Source organism: Arachis ipaensis, chromosome B08 (assembly GCF_000816755.2).
Source record: "Arachis ipaensis cultivar K30076 chromosome B08, Araip1.1, whole genome shotgun sequence".
In the NCBI taxonomy this organism is placed as follows: domain Eukaryota; kingdom Viridiplantae; phylum Streptophyta; class Magnoliopsida; order Fabales; family Fabaceae; genus Arachis; species Arachis ipaensis.
Window position 1 is genome coordinate 90,053,031 of NC_029792.2, and position 17,306 is coordinate 90,070,336.

Below are 17,306 nucleotides of genomic sequence, written 5' to 3' on the forward strand. Positions count from 1 at the left end.
TAGCTTTCTTCCAATTCAATCTCTCCTTCATTACTTACCAAGGGCATGGGAGGTTGTGTTTCTTCTTCTTTAATCTCCATCTCTTGATCAACCTCTTCAAAGTCTTCAATCATGATATGCCTTGGAGGTTGTACACCCTCCTCAACATCAACATCAAATACCTTGGAAGGAGGCTCTATGACTGGACTTTCCCATGGAGGTTCCGCATCTCCCAAGTTTGCAACCACTTCTTCCTCTTCAATAATTGCTGCTTTGTCCAATTGTTTTTTTTTGTATAAAATCGTACTCCTCCTTGAAGATTTCCTTTCCATGACAACTCCCTTCAACTACTCCTTCATCATCAAGGGTCTCTCCTACCTCCATCTTTAGGGCCTCCTCTAGCTTCTTATGAAGTATGAATTCGCGAAGACGATCCCTTCTCTCTTGTTCCATGTCAATAGCATAATTGGGATCATCTTGCTCTTGGATTGATGAATATGGGTATTCTTGCACGGAGGGTGGTGGTGTGCTAAAGCTTGAGGGTTGAATATTGGAGGTAGAGGGTTGGTTCATGCGGGATATAAGATTTTGGAGTGTAGAGGTGAGACCAATGATATTAGAGATGAGTGTGTTATTATCCAATGGAGGTTGGGGTGGATAGGAGGGTTCATTTGTTGGGAGAAAGGGCTCATAATACAGAGGTGGTTCTTCTTGATAAGGATATGGAGATTGTGAATATTGAGGTGGTGGTTCTGGGTGTGGTTCATATGGTGGTTGGTGTGGTGGACAAGGATTAGGGTCATATGGAGGTGAATGGTGGAAAGGGGCTTGTGAGTATGGTGGTTCATAGTTATGTTGAGGAGGTGGTTCATAAGCATATGGTGGGGCTTGTTGGTAACTACAAGGGGGTCCACCGTATCCATTTTCTTGATATGCACCCTGGAATGGCTCTTGACCATAGTAATTTGGTAGAGGTTGGTTGTCACGAAAGGGTCCACCATACTTGTCGTCTTGGTATGCATCATAGAATGGTTGTTGGTCATAGTGCATTGGAGGGGGTTGTTGCCAAGAGGGTTGATCAAATCCTTGTGGCTCCTTCTAACCTTGATGCATGTTCTCATTATAGCGTCCATTCCCTACAACATAATTGGAACCAAACTCATAGTGACAGGGGTGAGAATTCATAGTAGCTAATAAAAATTAAAAACAAAAACAAATAAACAAGCAAAAAGCAAATATTTACAATAACCAATAATAAGGCACACGTTTGCAATTCCCCGGCAACGGCGCCATTTTGACGAACGGATTTTTGCTAGTAAAGAATTTCACAAATATATTCTCGTTGAAAGTATAGTTTCTAAACCAACAAAGAATCCTTTCGTACAAAAACTTGGTTGTCACTAAAGCAAACCCAATAAAAATAATAAACCAAAGTATTCAAACCTCGGGTCATCTCTCAAGGAATTGCAGGGAGGTGTAGTTATTATTGGTTATGAGATTGTATCTTTTTGGGTTTTGAAATAAGGAACAAGGAAATAAAATGGCAAGAAAGTAAATTAATAACTAGAAAAAGCTCTTGGCAAGATATGAGAACCAGACGTCCTATCCTAGTTATCCTTATCAATTGTGATGAGAATTCTCCGTTGCTCCCACTTAGTTAACCCTTACCGAATAAAGAAAAGTCAGGTAGACTAATCAATTTGATTCCTCAAGTCCTAGTCAACTCCTAAGAAAAGACTAGTTTTAGAGGGATCCAAATCAACCAGCAACCTTCAATTAACAATCAACAAAGGAGTTTGATAACTCAAGAGTCTCCAATCACTCAACCAAAGCCAAAAGGAGAGAAATCTAAATTAAATTGAAAGCATCAATAACATAAATTGAAGAAAGCAATCATAAATCTAAAATACCTCAAATTGTATTAAATAGAAAATCAAATTAAAACATGAGAATTCATAAACCAAATAGCAACATAAAGTAATCAATAGGGGAAATAGATAAACTATAATGCTAAGACAAATAAAAGTAGAAGAGAAACTAAATTAAAGGAACATTGAACCTGGAATTGAGAAGAAATAAACCTAAAACTAAAAGAAATCCTAAAACCTAAGAGAGAGGAGAGAGCCTCTCTCTCTCTCTATAAACTAAATCTAAAACCTAAATTGTGAATAATGAGAAGTTGTGAATCAATCCCTGGATTCCCCCACTCTGTAGCCTCTAATCTTTGTTTTCTGGGCCAAAAACTGGGTCAAAAATAGCCCAAAAATTGCCTCCAGTGATTTTTGATTCGTCCAGTACGTGGCTCTGTCAAGCGTACACGTCATCCACGCGTACGCGTGGATTGAACTTTTGCCAGGTCACACGTACGCATGATCCACGCATGCGCATCACCTAACAGCATGGCAACTATGGCAAATTATATATCGTTGCGAATTCCTGGATGTTAGCTTTCCAGCACAACTGAAACTGCCTCATTTGGTCCTCTGTAGCTCAAGTTATGGTCGATTTAGTACGAAGAGGTCAGGCTGGACAGCTCAGCAATTCCTTCAGTTTCTTGTATTCCTTCCACTTTTGCATGCTTTCTTTCCATCCTCTAAGCCATTCCTGCCCTATAAACCTTGAAAATACTTAACACACATATCAAGGCATCGAATGGTAATAAGAGAGCATTAATAATTAGCAATTTTAAGGCCAAAGAAACATGTTTTCAATCAAAGCACAGAATCAGGAAGGAAAATGTAAAACATGCAAATTCTATGAATAAGTGTGAGAATAGTGGATAAAATCCACTCAATTAAGCACAAGATGTACCGCGAAATAGTGGTGCATCACTATGCAATTGGTGTCGTATTTTTTGTTGTTGTGAATATGTGAATAGTGTAAATAGCTTTTTTTGATTGTTTGTTTGTTTTTCTTAATACTTAGGTGTTTATTTCCTTTGTTTATTGATGTCTTTTATTTTTGTCTTCTACTTTCTCTATGAGTTATCACCCTCCTTGCTTGGAGTTTTGTTGTGATTATATTGTAGGGTTTGATAACTTCAACTTTGGATTGCATTATGGAATGGGAGAATAAATTGAGGGAGGAACCATATGCGTATGAGCAACACTCGTGGCAACTACCTCCCCCATGTTACAAGGAGCTAAATCCTCGCCAATGTGCATACCAAACCTAAATATATGAATGATATCCCCTACACAACCCTCAACCACCAAACCTTCAAGCACCACACCATCCACCTCCATGGAATCCAAATGCTTATGCACCTTGCCACCAACCATACGTACCATCACCTCCTTACACACTACCTCAATACACTCACCCACATAACACACCTTCCAACTATACAACCTTCCTCCTAACCAATGAACCTTTTTTTATCTGAATGTGAAGTTCTCCAAACCTTGCCTCAAGAACAACAAGACCTTCAAGCTTTTCTCCAAGAGCAAGAAGAATTTCAAAGGAAGCAAGGGAAATTCATGACTACCATAGCCGAAGCGGTGAACCGCTTAGCCCTACTATGCTCAAGCAATCAAGGCATTCCCCTTGAGAAATGTGGAGGATCAACTAAGGAGTGTAGTGAAGAGGAGAACATGGAGTTTCAAGTAGAAGAATTGAAGCTAAGACAAGAATTGCAACAAAAGGAGGAAGGAGAAACAATTGAACCGGAAGAGAAAAAGGGTGAATTGAGGGAAATTGACAAGTGAATTCCATCGTTAATGATTTTTTGTCCACCTTGGTCGATTCCTTTAATGATCTTGATGAATTTCCCTCCATTGGATTTGAAGGGGATGTTGATATGGACTTCACACTACTTCCAAAATATGAGAGAAGAGTGATGAGGAAGACTTAGAGGAGGTATGTGAGGAAGAGTTAGGAAAGGGTGGTGAGAAAAAGGTAGGCAACCAAGAAGTGGAAGCTTTCATGCAAGAGTCCAAGAGAACAATTCCATTCCAAGGGCAATTTGAGTGGGCAATAATATCACCAATGAACTTTATTGGCCCACATTAATATGCTATCTTGGAAACGGATCATCAACTTAAGGTCCTTCTTGGAGTGTTAAATGGTGAAGGATTGGATGTCGGTTGCCACAAGAATCCAAAGCTCATCAAAGAAGCCAATCCAAGATTTAGAGTTGAGGGGTGGTGCAAAGTGCAATTGAGTGAATTCAGGAAAGTGTTGGAGTGCTTTAAAGGCAATTTGGGAGTTTATTCATCCAAGTGCAAAAGCAAAGATCAACAAGGGGATGAACGGGAAACTAACGTATGGGATCCGGGCATATACTTCTACAATCAACTATCTTGGGTCCCAATTTCTTGGTTGAGGTTGCTTGAGAGCTTGATGTACTTCGTTTGAGATCTCGAAGGATTTTGGAAGAGCAAACATGGATGGCAACTCAAGGATGGATGGAAGCACAAGCTACCTTGACAAAGGCTTCACCCAAATGTCCAACTTAATGACAATAAACCAAAGTACTAGGTGGAAGACACCCCACCACGGTAATATCTTTCTAACCCATTTCTTCTTTTAGCTTTTGTTTCTTGAATAATTGCTTATCTTGTTTAGCTTAGTTTAGTGGAATTTTGGTGTTGATTAGGTAGTCTTAGTGGAATAACATGTTTTGGGGGTTTTAATATGTTTTGGGGGATAAGAATCTATGTTAAGTGTCATGTTTGAAGCCTTATAGGCTAAAAATTTCTTTTTGTCAAAACAGAGTTTTGTGCATACGCACATACCTGTGCGTACACACACATGCCCCATTTTCATTTATTTGTGCGTGCGCACACACCTGTGCGTACACATGCAGAGTTGCGTATGCACACCCCAAATTGTGCTCCCTGTTGGGTGCACGCGCACAGTTCTATGCATGCGCATATATGACCCCATTTCACTCTGATTCAAAAAAAATTCATCTTCTGTGCGTACGCACCGAGCTATGTGTACGCACTCCTCTTAATTACCTCTCTGCTGGGTGCGTGCGCACATGCTTATGCGTATGCACACCCTCCATTTTTCACCTAGTGTGCGTACGCACACCTGGCCATGCGTACGCACAAGTGCAGTTTTGAGCATAATTTTGTTTATATTTTTTAATTAAGCCCTAACGCACTTCTGCTCCCCCTCCATCCCTGTCTTCTCTTAACTCAGGTTCTTGCTTTTGTCCTGTTTTCTACTTATTTTAGTTAGTTTTAATTGCATTTCATTTTTATTTTAGTAATTATATTAGGTTTAGTTTAGTTGTTTGTTGATTAGAATGAGTTACAAGTGTTTGTTTGCTGCTTATTGGATTGATTATTGATTGAATTTGGCTTGAATGTTGATACTATATGCACTGTGTACCAAGTGTTTGTTTAATTTTCTGAATGAATTTTGAGTTTGATTCATATATTGTAGCTACCATATGTGTTGGACTATATCATTGTTTGGCATTTTAATCGAGAATTGTGCACTTTTAAATCATTATGATGATATTTTGGATTCAAATTTCAATAATATATTTGTTGGTTGCTTTGAGTTACTAGCACCAAATTGATAGGGGAATTACCATTGGGTTTCATATTTGGTAGAATTTTTAACAAGTGCATTGAATATTAGTGAATTGAATTGAATTACTTGTTCATCATGGTTTTCAAATCAATATAATCACATAACAAGGTACTTGTTTGTTTTTAATGCTTTGCATTTGTTTGAGTGACTTGACTTAATTCTTATCAAGCTTGTCACTTTTTGCAACAAGCACCTTGTCCTTGTGACTATTTCATTGTTCTTCAAGATGAATAAGTGGATTTCTTTTCATTATTGGATTGGTTATTATTTATTGTGCTTTTATATTAATCTTGCGCTTTCACTTGCACAATTTCAATATCCATTCTTCCAAGATTCAATTCACTTTTGTTGTATTTGCCTAAGCTTGCTTGTGCTTTAATCCTTGCTTATTCATTGCTTGCAACTTAGGCCACTTAATTGAGGAAATCATGCTAAATCTTTGTTTGTGGTATGCCATTTTAGCCGGCCGTTATGTGTGTTCTAACCGTCCACATAATTGGAATACGCACACGACTTATTTTTATCATACCACATCACTATGCACTCTTCCTCAATTGAGTGCTTGTTTGTTTTCTATTGGCTTCAAGTATACATTGTATTTTCTTCCTCATTTGCCTTTTTTTTGCCACTTGCCTTGTGATTCTTAATTATACTCTATTCATTCTTTTTAAAGATGGGCCATAAAGGCAAGCAGCCGATAGAGGAAGAGGACGACGAGGAGGGAGATATCGAGCCTGCATTGGACTTGGTAATTTCACAGTAGCCTGAGCCCCCGGCATCCACCAGCTAAAGGTGGAGGAACTTAGAGCTTCTATCTCCCTAGATTGTGTACTTGCACGGAGGATCGTGCAACGCTTAAGTGTAGGGGGAGGATTCGTGACTTATGGGGCGTAAATTTTCTTTTTCGAACACTGTGCCCTCTAATTTGTTTTCTTTTATTTTGTTTCTTGTAGATATATGGAGTACTTTTGACTATTGCATTGCATTTTCTTCTGGTACATATATCTTAACTTATTCATAGTTTATTTCTAGCTATTGCATTGGCCACTTTTGTTTTTTGCTTGGTACATATTCTATAGATAGAAGTTGTGATTGGATGACCTGAATAGTATAGTGCCTAGTTCAATTTTGTCCTAAATGTTTATGATAATTTTTGGATAATGAAAATTAGGAAAAGAACTAGAAATTTTTAAAATTGCACCCATCACAACATACATACATATATAGGAAATAAGTTTGGCAAAAACAACAAAAATATTCTAAAAATTCTCTTTTAGGACATACCATTGATTTGATTCGAAAAATTATTTTTAAACTTGCTTGAATGATCGTTATGTGGAATATAGAAAAGAGATAGAACATACAACCTTGTGAGTTGTTGAGCTTTTAATGTGTGGTTGCACATTTCAACCACAATTTTATTCTGTGTATGATGCTCCTTCTATATTGTGATCTTGATTTTGCTTCATTCTTTATTTCTAATAGTTGATATTTTGAATGCATTTAGCATGATTGAGGCTATTATTTCAATTAAAGCTTACTAACCCATACAGCCAAACCCTTATATCTACCGTTGTGAATCACTTTTGGGCTTTTTAACCCCTTTTTGTTTTAATTGTTACCATAGCACTAACCTAAGCAAAAAATCATGAATAATCTTGAATTGCATCTTTAATTAGCTTTAGTTGAGGTGTGTGTGTCATTTAAGTGTGGGAAAATTATGGGAAATATTGGTAGAAGTAATGAAAAATTTTTATTTTGGGTATTCATTGAAAACTTTGGAAAATGGGTGCACATTCATGTGTCAATTTTCTTTAACCATATGCATTTGTCATAGAAAAAAAACAAATATGAATAAGGAATGCATATATGGATTTGGATGAAAAGCATGCATGAATGTGTGTAAAAAAAGAGGAATAGGAAGTTAGGTTGCATATGTTTGTTATTTGGTTAATATAGGTTGAGTGAGATACTTGAGATAATCAAAGATCCAATTCCTTAGTCCACTTGACCATATTAATCCTACCTTCACCCTAACCCTATTTTAACCTTAAGAAGTCCTCATGATATTTGCATACATGCATCAAATGCTTGTTGATTGTTAGATGAAGGGAAAATCCTAGAAAGCATGATTAGAGGAGACTTGAGTGATTAAACCCTAAACACTGAGCGTTTAGAGTATATACACATCCGGTGAGGGGTTCGATTACTCAATTCTATGTCTCCACCTTTGATTTTATGTTTTCTTACAAGTTACTTCATTTCATTTTGGAAATTTGAATCAATTCTTTGGATTGTGATTACATTACACTATTTCTGTACTTGTTGCCCTATATGTCTATATGGTTACTTGGGAATCTGCTTGTTTGTTTTTGCCAATTCAATAGGAAACTCTAGTATAGATAGATATAGATAGCATTTAGTATGATAGCAAGACGACATGCTATTTTCTAAGTGTGGAAAAATTGATGAATCCATATTTGATGGTAAATTTTGACTTGAATTGAGCGGATTTCATCACATAAACACACACTTATTCACAAAAATAGCATACTTTTGTGTTTTTTCTCTAAATTGGACCTAAATGTGAAAACATGCATTTTTGTGCTTAAATTGATCATTTTAATTTCATTTTTATTCCATTCGATGACGTGATATTTGTGTTGAGTGAATTCAGGTCAATTAGGCAAGAATGATTTAGTAGAAGTGGAAGAATGCATGCAAAAAGGGGAGAACACATGAAGAAAATAAAGGAGAAGCACACACTCAAGTATGCGTACGCATAATCTCCTGTGCATACGCACAAGATGGAAATCAGCAAGACACAACCCTATGCATTTGCACAAATCTGGGCGCGTAACTTCATTAATAAAGCACGTGACTCGCGAGTTTGGGGGCCTCTTGGCCCAATTTTTGGAGTTTCTGAAGCTGATTGGGTGCTATATCAAAGAGGCATCCCATATCAAAGGGAGGCCACATTACAAACATTACACACCATAGTAGGAGTAGGTTTTATTTATGGTTCATAGTAGAATTCTATAATTTCAGTTTTGATCTTGGATTTTGCTTATCTCTTTGTAAGTAATCTTTACTCTTCTCTTTAATTACACTACTTTTGTTATATTTTTGCTCATAGTTCAAGTTACTTTGTTAATATATCCAATTTTGGTTTCTTGAATCTTTTGTTGATGATTTTGGTATTTTATGATTTATATATGCTTGATTGAGTTTCTATTGTTGAATTTGTGCATAGTTGGTTATAGTTTTCATTTCCCTTTGTAATTTTCCATGTTTTGCTTTTATGCCCGCAAGGTGTTTGTGAAAATGTCAATTATGGATTTTGAGTAGATTTTTACACCTTGGATTGTGAAAAGAGTTCCTAGGATACTAGAGTCATAATGTCCGATATTTAGTGGTAATTCTTGGGTTGTTAGTTGACTCTTGTTTCCACTAACGCTAGCTTTTTACTAAGTTAATTAGTAAGTTAGCTAGGACTTGTGAATTAAGGTCAATTATGCTTACTTGACTTACTCCTCGATGTTAGGGGTTGACAAAGTGAGATTAACTCATCGTAATTGCCATAGTTGTGGTTATGACAAGGATATGATTCCTTAATTCTCCTTCCTAAGTCAAACCCCTTTTGTGCACTAAATCACATCTTCACTAGTTTTTGCTTGTTGCTATCTTTAGTTCTTGTTATTTCCTTATTTTAGTCAATTTGATTTCTAGTTCTTTTAATTTCTGTTATATGATTGACAACCCCCGAAGTCACACCCAAAAGTGTGCACTTAATTGCTAGTCCAAGGGAAGACGACCCGGGATTTAAAACTCCCAGTTATTTGTTTTAGATTGTGATAATCTTGAAATTTAAATTTTGATTGACAGGATCGATTGTCGGTTTGGACTATGCTCACAACGGAATTGTTTTGTCTAAATTTTCGAACCGGCATAAATTCTTCTTATCAACATGCACACCCCGAGTGAGTTCCTGAGTTTGGCCATTTACACCATGAATGGGAGCGACAGAGGAGGGATGCTGAAGCTCGAAAGCCATGGGATGAAGCAGCTATTAGACTAAGGAGAAGGCGAGCAAGGACCTCAGAAGGACATGTCGAGACTGATGATGAAGATGAGGATTAATGAGGGATGTTAGTAAAGGAATTATTCTTAAGGGTTAACAATTCTTCTTTCTTTGTTTGTGCTTTCTTTTGTTTTTCTTTTGTTTTCTTATTTCATTTCCTTTTTGTTGCATTATGCTTTTGCTTCTTTTTGTGTTTTTTGTTTTCTGTTTTCAGAAGCTTATCACTTGTAACGTCCTCCTAAGTACTCTAATCACAAAAAAAAAAGAGTTACTTTAAGGGAGGAAGGTTGAATTAATCAAATAAATGCCTATTATGAAGTGGTGATCCATAACCTGTGTTATTCCATGGGAAGTAACAATGTGTGCATGATATTGATTGAAAGGGAAGGAATGATTCTTCAATGAACAAAGATTTAGAGAAGTATTGATGAACGGATATTTTATACGCTTTTTGGCATCATTTTCATATAGTTTTTAGCATGTTTTGTTTAGTTTTCATTAAGTTTTCATAGGTTTTAGTGTTAAATTTACATTTTTAGATTCTACTTTGAGTTTGTGTATTTTTATGCAATTTCAGGTAATTTCTGGCTGAAATTGAGGAGCTGGAGCAAAAGTCTGATTTAGAGACAGAGAAAGCACTGCAGATGGATCTGACCTCCTTGCACTCGGAAGATCTTTTTTGGAGATACCAAAGTCTAAATGGATAATTTTTAATGGCTATGGAAAGATGACTTCCAGAGCTTTTCATAAATGTATAATATTCCATACTTTGCTTCAAATTAGAAGGCCAAAACTGGCGTCCAACGCCAGCCTCCTGCCCCCTTTCAGGCATCCAGCGCCCAAGGAGAAGAGACCAGCGTCCAAACGCCTAAAGAGGACCCCCTAGCCAGCGTTCAATACCCTAGAGGCCTCCTAACACATGGATCTCATCAAAGCTCAGCCCAAACACTCACCAAGTGGGCCCCAAAAGTGGATTTTAGCACTAAAAAGACCGTTTTACCCTTACTAGTCATTAGTTTAGTATTTAAGGGAGAAGATCACACTTGTTTAAGGGATCTCCCACCATATTTTCATTTACCATATTGTATTTCCTATCAGTATGAGTTTCTAAACCTCCTAGGTTAAAGGGAGGAGCCCTGCTGAGTTCTATGAATTAATAAAAGTATTACTATTTCTCTTCAATCTGTGTTTGATTCAAATCTAAGATGTATACTCGTTCTTCAACTTGATGAATGGGATAATCCGTGACAATCAGCTCCGTTTATCATACAAAGGTAGTGTGCCTGATAACCACCCGTGGCTTCTTGGGTTCATGTGAATACATGACTGGAAAGCATCGAACCACCAGCTTGATTATACATCTCTCAGACCGCTAATCCACGACTTCCTTGGGGACTTCTCGAGACACCAGTTCAACCAAGGTATGGGAAAATTAGGGTCTCTGTGGTAGAGGCTAGAACCCAAAGGCGCAGCATTCTCTAATTCGGAAGATCCGACCTTGTCTGTGACATTTTGAGTAGGATCATTAAAGAGAATGGACTATAGGAGCTTCACCCTCAATCAGACTGGATGCGCACTAACCCTGGTGTTCAGATCTAGAGGAGAATTGACGACCTCTCAAGAAAGGCGTTGATCACATACAGCCTGCCATTGAAGGAATCATTCACAATTGAAGAAGACAGTAAGACCAGAGTTAATCCAGAAGGACAAAGCAACTCCAAGCCTTAACTACCTTCTTATCATAGTTTACACGACTTCTGAGTTCTAATTACACTTTTTCTTTATTTACTTTTAAACAATCAAACTACATTTAAACAAATCCAATAATTCTTTTATCTGCCTGACTAAGACCTGCAAGATAACCATAGCTTGCTTCAAACCATAATCCTCGTGGAATCGACCCTGACTCACTCAGGTATTACTTTGACGACCCAGTGCACTTGTTGGTTCAACTGTACGAAGCGTGGGGATTCGTGCACCAAGTATTATGAGATCTCTAAACATTTAAAAATCCTTAAGACAAATTGAAAAGAAAAAGAAATAGAGAGAGCAAGAAAGAAGGAGCATGAAAAAGAAAAAGAAATCAAAAGAGATTCAAAGCTCAATATAGCTCTACCATCAATGGCTGAGGACCCAATTATGTGACTATGGTGTTCATTGTCCAAGAAAAGGCTTGGGCAATTAGATCCAAGGGGTGCTTCATCACCTGGTAACTTGGGCCAACTAACTTAGGATTATCGATCAAAAACCTACCATCAAGAGCTGCCTTGAGAGAAAACATTTAGAAGTCCAAAGAGACTCTGGACATCGATGTCTAGGATAAATCCTTAGCTATATGCTTGTGGTGCAACCGTATCAAGGAGAGGCTTAGGTAATTAGATCTGAGGGGTACTTTATCACCCAGTAACTTGGGCCAATTGGCTCGGGATTATCGATTGAAAGTCCACTATCAAGAGTCGCCTTGAGACGAAACACTAAGAGTTCAAAATTGAAGAATCTCTCGATCAAAAAGAGAATTAAAAAGATTCAAAAATTAGTCAAAAACTAAGAAGAGAGATCTCATAATATCATCCAAGCTTGAGTTTTTGGGAATTATTCGCTCTCAAGATTTCAAGAGTCGTTAAGAAAGAAAAATCGGTTTATGATCACAAGGTTACTAAACCCCATTGTTAATGTGGACATGAGATTCCAAGAGATTCAGCCCTCCTTCATTAAATCTGATTCTTTTTTTCTTTTCCTCTTGCTTGAGGACAAGCAAAGTTTTAAGTTTGGTGTTGTGATGCACTCGCATTTTTAGTAGTTTATATTATGTATTTCTTATGTTTTTCTCTTATTTCTGTAGGTTTAATTACATAATCTTCTCCTAATCTCATCACCTTTTAATATCATTTGCTGCTAGGTACTTTCAGAGTGTTTTTAAGGAAATACATTATTAAAGAGATGAAAATCAAGTAGCAAAGAAAGGATGATCAAAGAGTAAGCATTGCATGCAAAACCAAGAGCCAATAATGTAAGGATTCTAGCCATGCAAAGTCGTGCAAGGGAGAAGGAGACCAGGCGTGCCATGCATAGAGCAAGGCGTGCCACGCCCTGAGGAAAAGAAGACCAGGCATGCCACGCCTAGAGTAGGGTGTGCCATGTCCTGGAATCAAAAAGCAGAGGCGTGCGATGCCAGGTGAGGGTGTGCCACGCCCTATGAAGAAAGCCAAGCCCAGCGTGCAACGAGCAAGGAGGCATGCCACGCTTGAAGAAGAAATCCAAAGCCCTGTAGCCAAACTAGGCCAGGTGTGCCACGCCTGGAGCAGGGCATGCGACACCTATGAAAAAGCAAGGCATAGCATGCCATATGAGTAAGCTGGCATGCCACATTCTATGAAGAAGACTAGCCAGCGTGCAATACAGCAAGGAGGGCGTGCCAGGTCCCTAGAGAAGCCCAAGCCTTGGGAGCAACCAAGCAGAGGTGTTACACGCCTAGAGGAGGGTGTGCCACGCCCTAGGCTCAATCTAGAGAAGGCGTGCATTGTTGGTGGGTTGCCATGCCTAGCCCAAGAAAGTCAGCCCAATGCAACTCTAGTGATGCCTTATCAAAAGCCCAACCTCAAAGATATGATTCTCAATTAAAGATTAAAGAAGATTCTATAATAATTAGATTTTAAATTTGATTTAATTCTGTTTTAATTCTAGGATTTATATTATTAGGAGCTATCTTAATTATTCTGATTAAGATAAGATTTAGTTTTTGAATTTGAATTAGAGAAAACCCTAGGTATAAATAAGTGAATTACATTCGCAGAGAGACACCTATTTTCTTCGGCACAATTTTATTGTTGCTTTTGCATCCATCATGAGCAAGTAATTCTTCCGTCAAAGGGTTAGGAGCTCTGTTTATGCTTCTATGAATTATTAATCTAAGTTTTCTTCTATTTTAAAATATTGCATTGATCTATTTTTTTATTGAGTGTTTCGTTTTTCATCCCTAAAGGAGTAGTAGTGTTGACAAGCATGCTAATCTCGTTTTGAATTTGCTTATTGCTTCAACAGAACTAATATCCGAATTATGCTTGAAAACTCTTTCACATAACTTTTTGAATCAACTAGACAAAGTGGTTTTTAAAGTGTGCGATACAATACATGATTTTCAATCACCCTAGTTTTGAATACATGACATGTAATTCGGATTAGGAAAACTTTTGAAAATTGTGTTTTCATATAAGATTCAATCGGACAGGACTAGCTTGGATACGTGACATATAATCCGATCTAAGGACCACTTTTGAATCTTATATGGAACTGAACTGGTTTTTGCACTTAACCTCTTCGATTAATTGATTGACCAATATATTAGCGGTTGGTTAATTGAAGAGAAACTGAGGAACTAAGATATTGGAAATCAGTTAATTAAGATTCGTTGTGAAAAGATCTTTGTTTGCTTTAAAATAGGGAAACAAAGTTTATTTTTTCTAAGGACTTAAACATCTCCGAAACCTTTGGCTTCTCCACTATATATTCTCTTTCAATCAAGTACACGTTCACTACCCTCAAGCAATCCAATATTTAATCCTTTCAAGTTTTCAGTAAGTTTCAACATTCATCAACTCCAGGTTTTATTGATCTAATTAGTTGTTTAACTCGATAGTTGCATGCTCAATCCTTTAATCCTCGTGCGAACGATATCCACTCACCGTGGTATTACTTGAACGATCCGGTATACTTGCCGGTATCCGTGAGATTCACTTTTCACTCATCAGATAACAATGACAGTAAAAAAAATTTTAAGCCACCAACTACCAAATCGATGACAAAAATAATGATGGGGACAAGGTAGACAATCCAGTATCCCTTTGTTGTTTTGTGTTTTATGCGAGCTCTGGTTCTTGAAGTTATGCATGCTTTAGAATTTCTCAAATATGCGAGAGTATGGGTATGTTTTTTCAAAAAAGTTACCATTGCCATTTCTTTATTTGCCCATAAGTGAGTAACGATAGTTTGTATTTGATTTGTGAAGGCAATGCAGTAGCAGAAGACGGTGAGTTTAATATCGGAATTGTATTTGGTTCTAGAGATTGGTGGACTCTGCAATCAAGAGTTACACTATCTCTAGAGGAGTCTATTACACGGTGTATGAGTCAAAGCTGCAGACGTTCTACGTAAAATACAAGCGGTACAACAAGAATGTGATTAGCATATCCAAGCTAGCTTGATTTGAAAGAAAGGTTGATGGGAGATCCAGAGATACAATGGCAAATACGCGTGTAGCATGGGGACGATTTCACAAGATCATGTCAAGTTGGACTTAGACACGATTGCATATGCTATCAGGCCATTGGTTGAAGTAGACCAATCACTAAAGGTGAAATCTATTGTTGCAGAAGTTCAATCCAAGTTCAACTCAGGCACTGCGCTTCGGTGAACCGCCTGCAGTGAGCTTATCCAATCTGGAATAGATTGTTTAGTGGAGATTATAGAAGCTCGAATTGGCGTCTTACTCGACCTGTTGGGTGCCATTCGATACACTCGAACAACACCAACGGACACCTTAAAGAGCACATCAACAACTGTAACTGTAAGTCCTCAGGAACATTAAGTCCCACATATATTCGCCAAAATGAAACACGCAACAATCCCAAATGCTAGAGTCATGCATTAAGACCGATATAGGATTTGTTCCCTCATTACTACCCTACTGGGGCGTGTTGTGTTGCTGCCATTGCGCCATGTGGCGAATCTCTACAGCGAATATTTGAAAAGCAATCAACACGTAGCCTACGTGTTGTTCTTATTGCGCCACGTGTTCAAAGCTGCTACGAATCTTTGACGAAAAAGTAGTAACACGTCTTTACATGTTGTGTCAAAGAAACTATGAACATCTACAATATTGCAACACACGCAAATGTTAATATTCTAAAAAAACACCATCATATTTTCTATATAAAAAATAATTTCTGCCATTCGTCCATTTTCAAAAATTACTATATATATTCCATTTAAAAATTAGAGTAAAACCCCCCTTTTTGGCCCTGTCCATTTTCATTTTAAACAACTCTCACTCTATCGATTAGAAAATGACAACCCAACTTCTATGCTTCTTTTCTGTTAGACATATGAGTCATTCCTTGAGATTCTTCGACAAGTATTGACGAACTTTGATGACATGTCATGTTGGGCTCTATGATGTGGCATCGCTTCTCCTACGTAGACTATAACCATTCGATTGGGACACTTAGTCTCATGTTGAATCATCAAAACGATGTTGCGTATGGGAAGGTATTGAAAGGTCTCTCTCATTAAAAACCCTAAAGAACCCTCACTTTATATATACACCCTAATATCATCTATCACAGCTCCAACAACTACAATTATCTTATCCTCCTAATCCATCAAAAAAACAAAAACAAAAGCTTTTTTAAACTAACATCACAAGTTATCAACTTATAGTTATACAATTCAAAATGTTAACAACTTTCAATTCCTAGAGTGTCAATTGAATTAAAATAAAGAAAGGGGCATATGATAGCTACCTTTCCCTTCATCTAACGGATCAAGCGGGAGAGAGATAGGGGTGGCTTGTTGACTTTACTTTGTCATAGAAAGATGCTTGAGGATGATGGCGTTGATGTTACTGCCAGTCCTTTGAGCAAGGAGACAATATAGTTGGAGATTAAATAGGGCCAGAATTTGAATAACGTAAATAATAGAGGAATGTGCGAGTGATGAAGAAGAAAAAGAAGAAAGGAAGGTACCCTGACAAGGATCTTGAGGTAGATATCATTGGATTTGGGGTTGTATGCTTGGTCTTCTTAGACTTACCTCCTGCTTTCAAATAAATGCCCTAAAACAAAACAAAAATTTAGAGAGTTCATGTTAAATTTACAAAGAATAGGGTATGGCACCATTGAGAAGCAGTGTTGGACATACCATGGTGGATGGAGCTGCTTGTTGCTGAGGGAATGGAGCTAGGGTATTGTTTTTGTTTAGGGTTACATATTTTTATTTGTCCATTTTTTTTGTTATCTATTGAAAGCCCTAACGAATAGACACTTTTCTTAATTTTGAGAATTGATCAGAGTGAGGATTCTTTGGGAAAAAATGTCCTAATCATTCGACAGGAGTTTAAGTGTCCTAATTGAATAGTTATAGTCTACGTAGGAGAAACAGCGCCACGTCATAAAGTCCAACATGACATGTCATCAAATTCTTTTAAGACTTGTCAAAAAATCTTACAGAAGGACTCATGTGTCTAACAGAAAAAAAGCAGACACAGGTCCAAGAAGAAAATAGAAGGGGCACTTGCCCTCACAAACAGTTGAAAAAAGATACAAAAATTTATCAATAAATTGATAAATAATAAAAAATAAGAAATTTTTTAAAATAAATAATATTATAAATACCATATTTATAAAAAAATTGGTTTTATTATTGGTCGGATCTGTTCTAATACAATTATTTATTATAATTATATAGTTATATATCTATTATACGTAAAAATAGAATTGATTGAAAATTTTTTTATTAAAATCATATAAATTTTTAATTCATAGTTAAACTAATAATTGTTATAATTTTCAAATGATATTGATAAATGATAAAAAATACCTCAATTAAATAAATAAATAAAAATCAAAGATATAGTTTTTAATTTAAATTATTTTATTAATATTAAAAAATGGTATTTTGAATTATAGATATATTTTAAAATTAA